General features: G+C 39.3%; 1 protein-coding gene across 4 annotated transcripts in view; it reads right to left on the reverse strand.

Annotated features, from left to right (window-relative positions):
- JPH1 (junctophilin 1) overlaps positions 1–6,000 on the reverse strand; it is an 82,141-nt gene that overhangs the window by 20,231 nt on the left and 55,910 nt on the right. The gene's annotated exons all lie outside the window — the stretch shown is intronic.

Consider the following 6,000-nt stretch of genomic DNA (forward strand, 5'->3'; position numbering starts at 1 on the left):
AAATGTTACTTATGATTATGGTCCGACACCCACAAGAGCACAAGTTTTAGAGTTCTATTGCCATAAAATTTCAATGAAGATGCCATAGATGAAACTTAACTTCCTATGAATTGCCTCAGCCCTTTTCATTTCATTCAGAAATGAAAAGTAAGCACAAGGTCTGTGTAGCCTGATGCTAAGTGTGGTTTTCAAAACTTACTAGATCAAATCTCCTGTTGACTTTGGTTGGCATTTCTCCCCACCCCTAAAATTATGGAAAGTAGAATTAGAACATATAAATTAATACAGTGTTTACTGAATTAATTTCTATGGTATAATCAGTGTAAGAATTTGACTAAGAAAGGTCTGCCCACTGGCATGTTGGTGAAGTAGCTCTTTGAAGAAAAAAAATTGCGAAATGGGGATTGGTAGCGTTTACTCATATCTATGTGTAAATGCTCTCACCGTGGCCAATTTCAGGCTACCAGCATGATGCCGCTGGATGTGTAGCGGGGAGATGTGCACTACTGGCGCTCGCCAGCAGGAGCAAACCACAGGGCCTGCTCTAAGAACATGCTCAGAAGGGTTCCTGAGGAGTCCATTTAGCTGACTTTTAGGCATGTTTCTTGTATGAACCAAAAAGGTGACAGAGAGGCAGAACTGGCAGGGATGAAATGGATCTTTCAGTCTTCCGTCACCTCCCTGGCCTGTCCTCACTCATGGAAACCTCTCATCTTTCTGGATAACTAGGGTCATGGGGAAGGTGGCAGGAAAAAGAATAGGGTTTCTTATGGCTGGACCAGGGAATGATGTCTACCAGTCCCAGAGAGGGTTGGAGGGAAGAAAACAACAACAACAACAACAACAACAACAACAACAACAACTACTCTGGTTTATCTGCTCTGCAAAGGGGAAGGCTTTGTCCCATTAGTCTTCAGATGTTTATGGGTACCTCTTTCTTATGGCTTTGTAAACTTTTGATTGTATTTTATTAGCACTAGGTAGGGCTATAGATAACTAGCAGTGAAAACTTAATGGAAGTCTGAAAAAGGTGCTTACACTTATGTTGGAGACAGCAGAAGAGAGGAGGAGTTGGGAAAAGGCAAGGACTTTGGATGCTCTTCAGGGAGAACACACAGGCAGCAGCTGGAGGAGGCAGGCAGGCGCAACTCCTGGGACCAGACTGCAGGGGAAAACATGGGGGGAACCGGGCCTGGCCTGAGACAAGGGGGCCAACTGGTAGGAGGCTCCCTTTTCACATTACTCTCTTCAATAACCTCCTCTCGTCCTGTGCTCTCATGGGGCCCCTTTCACTTCTATTTAGGCTCTAAGCAAGCATGGAGCCTTGATGTATTCGAATGTAAGCTTTGTGAAGATGGGGATTTTTAATTTTTGGTCCTCTGTCATAATCCCAAAGTGCAGAACACTACATGGCACATACTATTTATTGAGGGACCACTTTATGAATAAAGGAATAAATGATGCTTCCTTAGGAAAAGCTGAGTAGTTCTTAAAACTGAATGGAAGGACAAAACCATAGAGACCATAAAAAGATCCGGAGTTGCTAAGAGTTCGGGGTATAGCAGGGAAGAATGAATTGGTGGAACAGAGGCCATATCCGGGGGAGTTTAATTATTCTGCATGATACTGTAGTGGGGGACATTACATATTTGTCAAAATCTATAGACTGTACAACACAAAAATGAATGAAGCCTGATGTAAACTATAGACTTTAATACTAATGTATTAATACCGGTTCATCAATTAGACCATATGCACCTCAAAATGCAAGACGTTAATAATAGGGGTCACTGTGTGCATGCATGAGGAGAGGAGGTATATGGGAACTTTGTAGTTCCTGTTCAATTTTTCTGATAACTTAAAACTGCTCTAAAAAAATAAAGTCTATTAATTAAAAATGAATCATCAAAGCTGCTATTTCTAAACCATGGAGGACGCTTTAGATTATTTGTGTACAGGGTATCAGGAAATATGAAATGGAAATAATATCAAGAGGGGAGGGACATATTCTTAAACAACCAGCTGTCGGGATAACCCCGCATGGGTGCCATTGCTAATCTATGATGGGTAATGCCTTAGTTCTGTGTGTTGTGCCTCAGAATCAACGGATGCCCTCTACTAATGTTCTTTCAGTTTCTCAGAATCTAAACTTTTTCTCCCCCAAATGATTTTCCATTTTGTCTGCTATTCTTAGCCAGGGCCTAATTATGTCTAGGTGTCATAATTAATGAAGCCATAAGAATACAGCTATGCTGCTTTATAATACAATCTCTTAGCCCTTTAATAAATTTACAAAACTCAAGTACAGATAACTTACTCTGATCCAATCACAACACACCACCATACAGTCAAATAAACAGTAGTAGTATATCTATTACTTTTTATAATATGCTAAACTGGAGAATAGACAAATACAGCTTAACCTTTCTGCAAATATATTTTGGAAGCACAGCATCAGTGAAGGCTGCTAGTATTTAATCCTTTACTTTTTTACTTGCTGTTTCCTGTAAGACCACACAGCAAAGGAGGACCTTTCTATCCAGCCTAGCTCTGTGGCTCAGTGCTACTGTATAGCTGGCCAGATGAGTCAAGACCACATTCAAACCTGAATCCTGAAGTCTGCTCAAGAGCTTTTGGAACCGATGACAAGAAGGAAGAATAGGAACCCACTGTGAGTTTGCTGTTAACACCAGCCTGTAGAGCTAAGGCCACTGGCATGTCTAGATTTTGCCCAGGAATAATCTGGACTTGCCTCTGGCTCATGTTAGTGAATTCATGTGATCACATCCCAGGCTCAGTTCCAGAGTGACACACGACCCCTGTAATCAGTCAATTGTGATTGTTCTTGTGTTGGGGGGAGGGTTCATGTTAGGCAGTCTGGAGAGATAAGCTGAAACCACTCAAACTGCATGCCCTGATGCTGTTGCTGGTCACAGGCAAAACGTGCATACACCAAAGTGGCATACGTGCCCCCAAAGCATTTCATTGATCAAAAGACTGCTGACATTTACAAATCTTCAGACCTTCAAGAATCTCCAAATACCATTATCTCAGATACTTTCTCCCATCAAATGCCGTAAAAATTAACTGAAAGGCCACTTCTTTAAGTTAAGCATCAGCTGTTGACTTTCTTTTAGGGCTATATATTTTTAACAAATAAACCAAATTTTTAACCTTATGAAGAGATGCACCTTATGGGTGAAGACGCCACAGCCATGCTGGCTGCGGAGACCTGGGGAGCTGGTTATGCTCATTGAGCAGCTATAGAACTCCCTCCTGGACATAAGCTCTGCAGAGGTCAACTGTGACCAGCCACAACAATAAATGGGGAATTTCTGAATGCTAGGCATCACCTGTAGTTACAAACTTAATGACAAATTATTTTCCTAACCAGCAATTTGATGAGTATATGAGGTTTCCTTTTCTTTAATGACTGAAATAGTGTTTTATGAGCTCTCTAGTTGCCTTAGGAGAAAATAATCTAGTTTCCTTTTCTTAAACGTTTAAGACTTTAACAAAAAGCGTACTCAATCATACATGGAATATGCTGAGCATATTCTCCTCCTGCTAAGGTACAAATGGGTCCCTGAGACATCTCCAACCTCCTTTCAATCTCTTATACATCTGTGAACTCTCACATAGCTGATAAAGATTTTCATCTAGAATGGAGAACAAGTCTGCTAAAGGTGAAGCGCTATTTCTACTTTTTATATAGTCTTTTCTCAACAATAAACTGCTTCAAAATTGTGCTGATACTGATGTTTTAAAAAATCTGTGACATATTAAGTCTAAGTTGGTTTACTGATCTGACTCTGAAAACTTGACAGCAGAGGCGATAACCTAATTGATTCAGGGGCTGTCCTTGTGATTTGCTTTGATGTACAAGTATTTCAAGAAAATTATTAGGAAAATTTAAAAATAAAAGCAATTGGCACATAAAAACCCAAGTCTTGGTTGATGGCAACACCATTCTTGCAGTTGCTCAAGCCAAAACCTCTGCATCATCCTTGACAACTCCTGTTCTCTCATACACCATATCCACTGTCAGCAAATCCAGCTGGCACCACCTTCCGAGTATATTCCCCCACCCAGTCATTTCACGTTCTCTGGTTCACTGTCACCTCACCAGGGTTAGTACAAAGGTAACTGACCTCCCTACTTCAATCCTCCTCTCTGCCATTTTATTTCCTTCCAGGTGGTCTTGAAAATGCCTAATAACCAAAAATTCATTCCTGGGTTATGGCACCATGGGTAAGAAAATGCAAAAAATAGGAGCCGTTAGCCTTTCTTTTGGACTGTGACATTATTCATTTATGAGAGACCTAGATTTGAGAAAACCAATTATCCCGTGCAGACAGTTGGAGCTCTTAAGAAGAAATCAGTCTGTTAAGCAAGGAATACTCTTGATAGGGACAATAACCAACTGGCTCCACAGGCATCAGTTTAAAATCAGAGGTGTGATTTCTGAGTTACCTGCACCTAGTAAGAAATGACTCTTTCAATCTGGATTTGGGTCTCTGATAAGATAGACTTAGCAAGGCTCAGCACAGGTACACATAGGGCCCTGAGATGTCTGTCCCAACTTCTAACTTGCAATCTTTTATACATCTGCTAACGGACAAAGCTGATAAAGATTTTGGTCTAGAATAGACAATAATTCTGCTAAAGCTCCATTCTCAGTAAACTTGATTTGGGACGATGACTTATATGAACCCATCTTCACCATCTATTCATTACTGAATGTTAATTTTCTCCATAAATTTCTTTCTTTCTTTTTTTTTAAAAAAAAGATAGGACCTGGAATAATAACTTTAAGACAGAATTCTTATGTCCTGGTTTAAAACAAGTTATATCACCAGTGAAGAGCTGTCCACTTTGCCAAGGCAGGAGTTCCTGTCTTCCTTTTCTCTAAAAGCAATATCCAGTTATTTAGATATAAAATGTAAACTATTATGTTATTCAGTTATTTCTAAATAATATAAAATGTAAACTATTATGCCCCGTGTTATACTAAAGGGAATAATATCCCTAATGAAGTCTGGTATTTGATATTTCAAGGGCCTAAACTTTTGTAGAGGTGTTATGATATAGGCTTTGAAAGTATTAATAGCCAGAGAGTAGATGAGGCCATTCTGAGCCACAAGTGATTTTTGTCAATGAGATAAAAAGTTCAACCACATTACTCCATCCTACAAATTCATCCACAGATTCGTAGGGAGAGGAGAGGAGCCAAGATTCACATGAAGAATGTTCATATGCCTTTTGTAGAAGGCTATCCATTATGGGGAATCATTGTCATGTTTATAAAGATCTAGGTGATACACTCCTCCTTAGAGTCTGGTGCCAGGAAAAATGTGGTCTCTGATGCTTAACTCCTGTGCTTGCTTGTATCATACAACACGAACTATGGGATCAATTGTTTCTCTTTTTGTTAAGGCTACCTGGAAACTTGGAGTAAAACTGTCCTCAATGTATGCGCACAGTAACCCTTTCTAACCACATGACTTTATTTTTATACCCCCAATATCAGGAATTCTATCATGTATGTAACTCATTATAGAGTCCTGAAAATACTTTTTGGAAAGCAGGATAAATAAATGAAACAAAACATTCCTGGATTAATAAGCTCTTGTAATACAAAGTTTTCTGAACTCTAGCCCCCTGCAGTGTGCTCCTGCTCAGGGGACATATGCAATAATTTAGGAATAGCGGTGTCTACTATTCAGCCTCCTTTTATAAGATTTCTTTTTGTCTATAACCAGAACATTTTTTAAGCTTGGAAAATAAGTACTTAATTAAGTACTTTATAGACTTTATTCCTTAACACTTGATCAAAAGCTTAATAAGCTTAAAGACTATATTCTCTGGATAGGACAGATCAAAGGCACATTTCTAATCCTTGATTGGAATATGCCAAATAATTGGTTATTCTACTTCATTGAGCTTTATAAAACTTATCTAAGATTTACCTTCCCATGTTATGTGTCGAGAAAAATCTGA

The sequence above is a fragment of the Piliocolobus tephrosceles genome, chromosome 7, assembly GCF_002776525.5.
Source record: "Piliocolobus tephrosceles isolate RC106 chromosome 7, ASM277652v3, whole genome shotgun sequence".
NCBI classification, from domain to species: Eukaryota; Metazoa; Chordata; class Mammalia; order Primates; family Cercopithecidae; genus Piliocolobus; species Piliocolobus tephrosceles.